The sequence below is a fragment of the Pteropus alecto genome, unplaced genomic scaffold, assembly GCF_000325575.1.
Source record: "Pteropus alecto unplaced genomic scaffold, ASM32557v1 scaffold24, whole genome shotgun sequence".
Taxonomy (NCBI): Eukaryota; Metazoa; Chordata; class Mammalia; order Chiroptera; family Pteropodidae; genus Pteropus; species Pteropus alecto.
In genome coordinates, this window is record NW_006439192.1 from 23,186,594 (window position 1) to 23,198,570 (window position 11,977).

The following is an 11,977-nucleotide window of genomic DNA, read 5'->3' on the forward strand; positions in this document are numbered from 1 at the left end:
ATTAATGCATTCAATTGCTAACTCATAGTATACTAAAAGTATAAATCAAGGGAATTTAAAAACCAATCATTGTGTTCTAAAGGGAAAGATTATTCCAAAATTCTTCATGTTTTAGAATAATTTCACAATTAAAACCTCTGTACTTCCTAAAACCATCATCCAATAATTATTAAAGTGTAATTCATAATAATAGCATTAGAACTTAACAGTTTATAAAGCACTTTTACCTCACTACATTTAAAAGAAGTCTGCAACTGGTTAAGTACGTTCATGCATGTTAGAAAAAAATGGTTTTAGAAGACTGCATTCATTAGTGCAAATTACTAAATTTAAACTATTTCTGATCCCTGTTATAGGTTTAAGCCTAGAAATTGTTATTTGTTATCATTTGGTCTATAAATAAATCACAGAAGACAGACCATCCCCCCTAGAAGCACTGGGGTAGCGGAAGGCTCCTATGCCAGAGGCAAAGGGTTGTAATTTAGTGCAATCATGCATTTGTTATGAGAATTGTGACAAGCTTCAGCTCTACAAGTAAGCTTGGCGATGCATAAAAATTCTGTGAAAAATACTGCACCAAAAGAATTGTTCCTCTCGTCTTATCCTGAGCTAGAAAATGTGAGTTTCCCAAGAACTGATCCCCAAGGAGCAAATGAAAGAGGAATTCCAAATGAGTGCCTGCGTGGGGCATGTAACTAACAAAATGTCTCTTGTGTTTGCCTCATAAAATCCTAGTCACCCTTCAGGACTAACTCAGACAGTGCCTCCTCCATGAAACCTTTCCTGTTTTTCTCTCCAGATATACTTGCTGACCACATCCTCTTTTCCAGAACACTGGGTGCTTTCCACAAGGTAGCTCACTTGAATAATAACTGAGTACCTATGGTCAGAGACTTTCCAATTTCTTTTGTGACTCCCACCACAATTGGCTTGCATCAGGCACACAGGAGTCACTAATAAATAAATGTTGATTGAATATTTTGAAGCCTTGGAATGGTACATAGTCATTCCAACATGGCTATTCATCTTTAAAACATTTTGGAAGTTCTTTCTGAACTAATTTTTTTAGATTTTTTTATATTTCCAGTGATGGCAGTTCTTGCCTTTCCAGTTAGACCATATTTTATTTTAGAAATTGTCAAAAGTCACACAAATTCAAGTCTGTATCTGTACCTTCTCTCTTCCTTCTCTCTTCTTCCTGGGTCAACCACTCCACAAATAAATGTGTTGAATGAATGAGTAAGTGAATAAGTGAAATAACTGAGAAATCAAACCGTATAAGGGTATATTTATTCAAAAATGAGAGATACAGTTGCCAAACTGCTACAACCAAGCTCTGTCCTGAACTTGGCAACCCACAGTTTTGACAATGAAGAGAAAAGGCAACCAAAGCCCACATGCCTCGAGCGCATTAAGCCGTTCCCTTTTGCCCAAATAAGATGCCCTTGAAGATGAGAAATAATGGTGCAAAGACCAGATCAAACATGTGGAAAAGTCATTAATTGCCCATGAATTTGACTGAGACAGAAGAGATTAAGCTGGGTGTGACATAAAACAGAAGTTACTGAATTTCTAACAAGGCAATAATTGCCATCCCTGTCTTACATCTGCAACTATGTCAGAATCCAAATAACTCAGCACTAATAATGCCTTGACCAGTGACCCCAGTGACTGCCTAAATGGCTTTCAAGAACATCATTCCCCACTCTCCTGACCTGCCTCGCTTTCTTCCTAGGCCTTAGAGTGGCCTCCAGCATCATGGATACCATTCTCTGCTTCCCTAATACCCAATTCTAGCTCCTTATTTTCTAACAAGTAACAAGTTTGATTGTGTGTTTTACTTCTCATAATTCAGATCTCAGAGTAAGCCTTGGTGGGAAATCAGGAGGAGGGAAGAGAAAAGGAGGGAAGAAGACACTATACTGGATTTATACACATGACCTCATTTAATTCACTCAACAACCCTATAAAGTATACGCTATTATACCCAGAAAATTGAGGCTCAAAGAGCTTAAATAATTTGGCTAAAATCTCACACCTCTATTGAGAGCAGAGCCCACATTCCGAATAGTTATGATACTCGGAAGTCCATGTTAGTTCCACTGTATGTGACCCTAAAATGCAGCTTAAACCAGTAAAACCAACTTCATCCTGGGACTTATCGTTTGCTCTAAAGACTAATCCAATAGGAGAATCTTCAAAATGCTTTATGAACAATGATAGTATCATGGGAATAAGTTAATAAATTTCTGGGATTACTACCTGAAACTCGTTTGAGTTTCTTCTCTGGGCATGGAGTTCAGAGTAAAAAGAAAGGATCTAAATAGGGTAGAAATGGGGTGGGAGGAGTTGGGGCAGGACGGGGCTGAGCCTTACACGTGTTGACCAGAACAAATAATGCTGGAATTTTCTTTCCTTTTTTCTAGACAAATCCAATAAAGATGTCTGTATCTGTTATCTAAATCAATTTGAAAGGTTCGCCCCCTCCCACCTTAAGTGACTTGGTATAGAGCGCATAATTCAACTTCTGTTCCTACCACAAAGTTATTTCTTTCGATGTTTTATAAAATCATTCAAAGCAAGTTTTTTATTTTATCCTTGGCAATCATAAGCAGAATGTCAACAATGTTCAACGTATGAGCTATAATAGAGAGAAAAACGCCACAGAACTCTAAAGACCTTGATTGCTGGGGCAATGAAAAGCTCGCGCCCTGCTCTGATGCAGCGAAGCTCTGGTGGAGTTAGTGAGACGCCTTTGAAGCGTACAGGCGAAGTTTCCAACCTGCTGTTTCAGATAAATGGTTTTCATTTTACCATTTGCTTGTGTTTGATAAGGGTACTGGATTGATTCAAATTGTTTGCAATGCCTTGAAGGCAAAGGATGTTATAGCATCTTGTGTCCTCACAACTCACTATTGCATTTTTAAGAAAAGTTTTTGTCATAATACCTGAGATAGCAACAGAAAATATTCCACATCTTACCATATATTAATTTTGTTCTGGAATAAGTAAATATAACTGCCAGAAATTCCCAATGAGGATTTCATATTAATGCTTATGTGTGTTCTCTAACCTGCAGGCTGTAGAAAGATCTCTTTTAATCCATGATTTCAAGTCTCAGGACACAGCAGGACTAATGTCAAAATATCTATTCTCAACATGAATCCAAGAATCCTAATAAGAATTATAAAACGGGATTGTAATCATACAAATGTTTGCATCCCCCACAACCTGAGAATTTATATGTTGAAAACCTAATTCCTAACATGATGATACTTTGAGGTGGGCCCTCTGGGAGTGATTGGTTCATGAAGGTGGAGCCCTCAAGAGTGGAATTAGTGCCCTTATAAAAGATGGCCCACAGAGATCTCTCACCTCTTCCACCATGTGAGGTTATAGTGAGAAGACAGACATCTGTGAATAAATAGGCTTTCGCCAGACACTGCATCTTCTGGCGCCATGATCCTGGAATTCTTAGCCTCCAGAACTGTGAAAAATAAACCATGATTCCTGAATTAATGTATCTTAGTGTAGCTCAGCACTCTCATTTAAACCATGCTCCTTCATTCAAGGGAGTGGAAGGTACATGATTATCACTGAGGATGTCTCAGCACCCAGGACCCCAGGGGAAGATGCAAGGCACAAGAGGGAGAAACAGGGTACTAGAGGTGAAAGAATGAGGAGCCATTAGTTTCCCTCAGTGCTCCTGGCCCTGAGTTAGGGGCCCAGAAGTCTTCTATAGGGCCTCAGAGTAGCTCTGGTTCTGTTCCTTTCTCTTTCTCCATCCCTAGCATTAGCACAAATAAAAAAATTGTCGACATACAGATGCTGACTGGGTGTCAGGATTTGAGGGATCCTTTATCCAGTCTGAATTCCACTCTCTTGGGAGTCATATGGATTAATAACTAGTTATCTTTGAGATTCTTTTGGTAGCCTACAGCCAATTTTTAGTCATCTTGAGTTTCTCCTAATGCTTAGCTGAGGCTGAGGTAGAGGGTCGACATGAGAAAAGGAAGAAGCGGAGTGGGTGTGGATGTGTGGAGCACATCACATTAGAAGTAATCAGGTCTACGTTGAAAACCGTTAGGGACACTGGAAGACTTCTGGGAAGAATAGCCTGAAAAACAAAGGGTGCCTGTGGGACACTGATGCTCAGGCCCCTGTCCAAACCAATCATGACATTATGGCTGTTAGAGAAACCCAAGCAACATGTTTAACTTTATTGTGGTAAATATGAAGAGCATAAAATTTAGCATTTTAACAATTTGTAAGTGAATAATTCAGTGGCATTAAGTGCATTCACATTGTTGTGCAACCATCACCACCATCCTACTCCAGAAGTTTTCATCATCCCAAACCGAAACTCTGTACATATTAAACAATAACTCTCCCTTCCCACATCCCTCCTTGTAATCTTTACTCTACTTTCTGTCTCCGTGAATTTACCTATTCTAAGTACCCCATTGTAATGGCCTGCTGAAATGTGAACGGGTTAAAGAATAATTAAAACCTGAAACTGGACAAAGGAAGTCTATAACTTAGGCCTAGTTTCTGGAACCCCTAACCACATTCTGTTAATCATGAAACTTGTAACAATGAGCTCATACGCTAACTGCGTTTCTGGCTCATTTCACTTAGTATATGTTTTCAAGGGTGACTCACATTGTAACAAGTATCATAATTTCATTTCTTCTTATGGCTGAATAATATTCCATGTGTGTAGAGACTACTTTTTGTTTATTCATTTAACCATCAATGAACTTTTGGGTTATTTCCATCTTTTGATTATTGTGAATAATATTGCTATGAACATGGGTGAACATATATCCTTTTGAGTTTTTGCTTTCAATTCTCCTGGATATATACCTACCTAGGAGTGGGATCACTGAATCATATGGTAATTCTATGTTTAATTTTTTGAGGAACCAGCATACTGTTTTCCACAGCCGCTGCACCATTTCGCATTCCCGCCAGCCATTTGCAAAAGTTCTAATGTTTCCACATCTTTACCAATACTTATTGTTTTTCTTTTTTTTTTAATAACAGCCATTCTAATGAGTGTACAAAGTACGTTTTTAATGCCACTCCTCTGTTTTTAATGTGTAACCAGGAGGCAAAAAGCATGGGTGTGAGGCTCGATTTTTTTTATCTAGGTAAAATGAAACAAATAAAACTTATCTTGAAGGGCTGATATAATGATTAAATGAGTGCCCACAGAAGGCAATCAACAAATGTCAGTTCTTCTCTCATTTCCTTAGATTTCTATTAAACATCCTCCCTCAATGTCCAGAAAAATTGTAAAGTTTTATACTGCGTAGATTTGACATAAGGCTGATTTTAATTTCTGTTTTGCTTTACCTATAGATTGTGCCACAGATGTCAAATGTGTCCTCCATTATGTCTAAATAACACTACACCTGCACCCAGATTTCCTCTCAAATTAAGTACTCATCAGCTCTATTATTAAACAAACAAGGAGCACTTGTCATGCTCAAGAAATGAGTATGATTATACTTTAAAAATTATAGCTCCACCAACACTTTCAGTTTGCGGAATAACTCCAAGTTGTCCAGTTAAATTAATAGAATACTTTGGTACTCATCTCTCAGTCACAAAACATGGCTTAGTTCATTAGTGGAACATTCATTGCATGTCCTTTGTAAAATGCTAGAGATCTGTAATAACATTATTATTGGACTCTGACAAGAATCCACAGAAGGCCCCAGGAACCACAAACCAATCAAGTCAACTATGCAATATCTAAAGTGTTTGCAACAAGACACTGAACAATTGACTTGCAACAAAGCTGGAATCAAACTGCATTAAAGATCAGGTACTCCAGCTGGACTTTCTACAATGTTTTCCACAACCATGGATCAAAGAAATTTTGAAAAATCCAAACTGATTGTGGCTCACTGCTGTGCATTTATCCTATGGTGTCATAATGTGACAAATCAAAACAAAACAACTATATAAAGTGGTTTTCGGCATGAACTCAAAAATTTGTTAAAGCAAACAAAACTTGAAAATTTCAGTTTGCTCAAATTAAACTATTCACCAATTTCACATGCTCCTCTAGGTAATCTAAAACTTTTGAAAAATCGACCATGGGTGAAATTCTAAAGGCAACTGCTTCTGATTAGCAGGCTTCCCCTCCCCTGCCATCCTTCTTCCTTGCATTTCCTTTCCTTTCTGGAGTCACAGATGCTGTGAGTGAATCCATTAGGTGACCTAATGTGTGTTGGCCATTTGGGGAGTGTCTCTCTAAAAAACTAATACTTAGGCTGAGGTCTAAAGCAGAGCTTCTCAAACTTTAAGCACCTGGGGTCTTTGTTAAAGTGCACATTCTGATTCATCAGCTCTAGGATGGGACCTGAGTCCTAACAAGCTCCCAGGGATGCCCATGCTGCTGGCCTTGGACACCACTTAGAGTATCAAGGATACAAGCGAATGCTAGCCAACAAAGGAAGAGTGAGTGCATCATGGCCCAGGCAGCCCAGACTAGGTCAGCTCATAGATCTGAGAAAAGAGCAATGTGACTGAGAGATATGAGTACTGGCGTAGAGGTGAGGCTGAAAAGATAGCCAAGAGTTAGGTCAACGTGTTCAGTGCCCCCTAGGTAGAAGGTTCTGGGCTAGGCTCTGGATAAACAGAAATAAAGAAGACAGACCTAATCCCTGCATCCTTAAAGCTTGCAGTCTAGCAGAAGTACCTTGTGGGTGGAAAACCAGTAAAGACTTTTAAACAGAGAAGAGACATGATTGAATTAAAATCTTTTAAGGATATCTCTAGAAAAATCAGCCAAAGAAGTCCCCCAAAGGAACAAGTTTCAAGCCACAGGAAAAGTCTACTGAACATTCCTAAAATCCCACTGGACTTAAAAATAGGAATACTATTGGTGACTGCTATGGGCGCAATTGTGTTCTCTCAAAATTCATATGTTGAAGTCCTAAACCCAGTACCTCAGAATGTGACTATTTGGAGATAAGGCTTTTAAAGAGGTAATTAAAGTTAAATGAGGTCATGTAGGTAGACTCTAATCAATATGACTGGTGTCCTTATAAGAAGAAGAGATTAGGACACAGACAAGGAGACAACCATAGGAAGGCACAGTGAGAAGGTAGCCATCTGTGCAAGGACAGAGGCCTCAGAAGAAACCAAACCTACAGAGACCTTGATCTAGGACTTCTAGGCCCCCAGAATTGTAAGAAAATAAACTTCTGGTGTTTAAGCCACCCAGTCTGTGGTATTTTGTTATGACAGCCCTAGCAAGCTAGTACAGTGACCTTAGCAAAAGTAGTTTAGCAGACTCGGTAAAAATGAAAGCCAAGTTGGCCTGGATAAAGAATGAAAGGAAAATGAGGACTAGGAGATAGTAAATATGGAATGTTCTTGAGGAATATTTGGTTATGATGGAAGAGGATAGATTGATTGATAGTGAGAAAGGCATGCAGAGTAAAGGAAGGGTATCTTCAGGATGAAAAATAGTATATTTAAATGACAGATTTCTAATTAAATGCTGACAGAAAATATCAGGAAGGAGAGAGATTGACGATGCAGGTGAGAAATGGAAAAGTGATGAACAGAATTTCTGAAAAGCCAGGAAAGAAGGGATCCAGAGATCTTATTTAAAAAAATCCTGTAGAGGGATCTTTAACCAGAAGAGGGACATTTTCTCCATGGCCTCAGGATTGAAGAAACTTATAAATGGCAGGTAATATTGTACCTAATCACAGAGCTTTATGCTTTTCGATAGACTTGGTTGTACATGATCTAATGTAGTACAATCATCCTGTGAATTACGTAAAGCAAAGTTATCTACATTTTACATATGAAGAAAGAAGGGGTAGAAAGATGAAGTGGTTTGCCTGAGGTCACATAGAGGGCTAGTCTCAGTCTCAACTTTAAATCACAAGACTATTGACATTACGTCACACCAGAAATGAAGACTCAATTAGATACAATGTCAGTTAGTACATTTAAATCTTGAAAATTAGAAATTTCTTAGTAAGATTTTTATTCATTAACAAAGTACAAATCGGGGGTCAGCACCTCAAAAGGTTTTGTCACACATATCAGCAGACACAAACAGAGGTTCCCTTTTCTGCTTGTTTGCAAGAGTTAAACAGCTCTGTGTCAAACGGTAAGAGAAAACTTAAATTCTCAAAAGATATTTTGAAGTGATGAAATTAAAGCTATCACAATAGGTGAATGAAGTTCTAATTAAGTAAAGATGATGAAGTTTAAAATAAAAAGATTTCGCTTGCAGGAATATGAGATTTGATGAGGGGGAGGGAAGAAACACAAATGACACAAAATCACGAGCCTGGGGGCGGCGGGGGGCGGGGACATAGAAATATCAATTAGAAAAGCTCTTCAAATTCAAATGGACTATTAAAATTATCAGATCCCTAGGACTAAACTCCAGTTGGGAAAAACTCTGAAAGAAATGATCTTCCACTCCCATGAGATAGCAAACATGATTTAGGTTAAAAAAAAGCTTTTAGTTTTATGGCTAGGGAGGTAGCAATAAAGAAAATGAACTTCCTGTCAGTGATTCTTTTTCAAGCCCTGCCAATTCCTGTGTCTAGGGAAACTATAAAGAATGTCCAGCCTCAGGTTAAAGGAATTGCTACAGATCTCCAGCTTACCTGCGTTCAAGCATCGGGACATCCATAAGCCTGTTCCCAGCCCAACCTGGAACTGAGAAGCCAGGAGGCCCTTAGCCATTCTTCAGCTACACTGTCTCTGTGTCAGCATAACCAGGGCTATTGGCAATAGGTGCTGGAGAGATACAGATTGCTGAAGTAAACAGCTGATGAAAAGCAGAATCTTTTCTCATTGGCAGCAATACCAATACCATGAAGCACATCTCTTCTGGAGCTTGCCAAACCACTTCAAAAGCAAGTTTTCTGGTGTGCATCGAGAAAGCGAGGCAAACTGCCCCGGAGTGCACAGCCACCAGCCAAGATACTGATGAGAGAGGCAGCTCAGGACCCATGTTCAGGCCATGATGTGTTCCTTCACAGAGCTCTGTTTAACTCCAGCAGGTGTGGGCAGCATTTGAAGAAAGCGAGTTGATTTTTATGATCTTCGGCCAACCCAAAGGTAGCCAGTTGCCAGTTGCCTGCACCACCCTCACCTCGCCTCAGTCTACTTCATGGTGACCTGCCCAGGCTCACCGTTCCCAGACTTGTCTTTTGCCCATGGCAAAACTGAGCAGTCTGTGTCTATTTCCCTTAAGACTGTACAAGCTAACTAACTAATTCGGTAGATCTATTAGTGAACTTCTGCTCTGGTTTAATGAATATTGCACACTGATGGGCTTGCCAAAAATTACTAAACTCAATTCTGCTTCTTTAAATTGAGCCAAAGCCTTTTTAGATTGAAAAAACTCTGGGACCTAAGAATGAAATCTGAGTTGGCTTTTTATATCTCTATCTTAGTCCTTTGTTTTTAACTTTTCAAAGAAATTCTTTCTAACTTAACCAAAAGAGAGACTCATATGACATTTGAACTAATATGGAAAAGCCAATAGGACAGAAAATTTGGAGACAATCTTTCAGAGCCGCACAAATTACACAAAAGTTTATCAACAAAACCCTCCCCATGCCTCTCTCCAAGCTCCAAATCTCTGCCTTCAGTCACAAAGCTTAAAGTGACAGCTCCTCTCTGTGAAACCTTCAGCTGAAGATTAATTCTTGAAGACTAACAACTTTGAACAATCAAAGAAAGAACTCTCTAGTGAAGAGACAGCATAAATGTGGTGGTCCAGAGTTAGAACTGCTGCAAATCACAACACCGTTTCTTCCTAGCTGTGTGATTCTTAATCTCTCTGATCCTCGGTTTTATCATTTCTAAAATGGGACTAATAACATGTACACCAGATTATTGTTGTAAGGGTTGAATGTGAAATTATTCAAAATTATTTAATACGTTCAATACTTAATACAGTGTTGGGCACAAAGCAGGTACACAATAAATATTAATAATGTTCCCAAATCAAATCTCCAAATAGTGAGATTTCTGACTGAGACAAGAGGTAGTAGAATAATTCCAATAGGTGGTAGAATAATTCACTGCTACCAATCAGGAAACTTGCCTCAGACCAAACACCACTTTTATGCAAGCCTAGAACTTGGTGAAGAACAAGGCAGAAAACAATCAATGTCCCCAAGAAGACGCTAAAGGATCTTCCTTATAACATGATTCTCTCACCATACTCATTTCCTGAATTTCCCTTTGGATTTCAGTTCCACGAGGGAAATAAAATTTGTTATAATAAAAATGATTAAGATGGTATGTGGCTAGGAAATGAATCTCTTCATGATGTCCCTTAGAAAGATATACATGTACAGAAAACAAAGCATAGTAAAATAACATTTTATTATTACCAGGAGATTTCCCCCAAACACAGAGAGTGAGGTCTACTGAGCTGAGCTTATAGCTAGATGGACTCTGTTATTAATTTGGTTCAATGCCAAAGCAGGCCAGAGACCCCTTCTGCCTACTTCTCCCCAAGTCTTAGATTTGGCCACTGCAGAATGAGAAAGGGCCAGAGCTCCTGTCAGAGAGGAAAACAAGGAAAGCAGCCAGACATGTGGTCTCCATGATGCCAGAGGAGCTTGCCTAAGCTTAGTTTTGTTTATCCTTACTTGTTTTTGCTTCTACATTTGGTAAGAGAGAGTGTATAGTCTCTGCTGCCAAAGGATTAGAATGCAGACATATCTCATACAGCACTTGGGGGAACAAAGGAGGTTCCAAGAAAAGAGAAATGACTAGACTTTCTCTCAAAAGGAGTAGACCCAGGCTACCTTAACTCTCCAGGTTGCCCATAAATCTTTACCTAGAGTTAGGAAATTTCTACCTCTAGCTGTGGTTCATAAAAGATCCCTAAACTTGACCAACCAAAGCAGTCCGTCTCTTTGGAGATGAAGTGAAAGGGAAGGTATGGATAGAAGCTGTGGTCTTTCTGTCCCGCACATGCCAACAGATATGTCTCCCACTTCTTAAAGAGCTGGTGCATAGACAGCCTTCAAATGATGTTTACCCTCTGATGATACCACAGAACTGTTCCTTATCTCACCACAAATATTAAAGATGTCAAAGAATTGCTTGTCTGCATTATGGTGCCCTATTCGCATATTAATAAAGCTATTACCCAGAAAGAAGTGATATTTCAAAAGAAAGGATGTTAACATTCTCAAGGACTTAAAGAATATTTAGGAGAATGGTAACTAGGTCCTGGAATCAGATAGACTTGGATTCTTACCCCTGCTATACCTCTTATCAACTATGGGACCTTAGGCAAGTCTCTCAAATTTAGTTCCTTGAAAAATTAGAATAGTAAAAGTAGCTGACAACAGGGTTTCATGTGGATTAAATTAAATAATACAAATAAAGCTCTTAGCATTAGCATTTGTTCATAAATTCTACTGTACAATCTCAAAACACATGCTTTTTCCTACGTTATAAAGCTTCCTATATAAGCTATTAGATGTCTCATTATGCAATTCTTGAAAATTCTGTAAATATAGTAAGGTAAAAATGAATAAATCTTTAGAGGAAATAGTCAAGTGTGCTTTGTTTTTAACAAATCCAGACAGAAAGTTTGGGCAAGAATCAAGTCATATTTTAAATCTTTTCATATGCGCTAGTTTTTTATCCAATGGACAAAGGATTGTTATTAGACAAGGTGCTATGGACTGCACGTTTGTGCCCTCCCGAAGTTATATGTTGACGCCCTAACCTACAATAGAATGGTATTAGGAGGTGGAGCTTTGAGGGGGGGGCGGTAATTAGACTTAGATGAGGTCATAAAGGTAGGGAATTTATAATGGAATTAGGGTTCTTATAAGAAGAGAAAGAGATAGAGTCCTCTCAGCCATGTGAGGACACGAGAAGGCAATTATCTGTAATCCAGGAAGCGGGTCCTCACCAGACACCAGATCTGCTTTGGTCTTGGACTTCCCAGCCT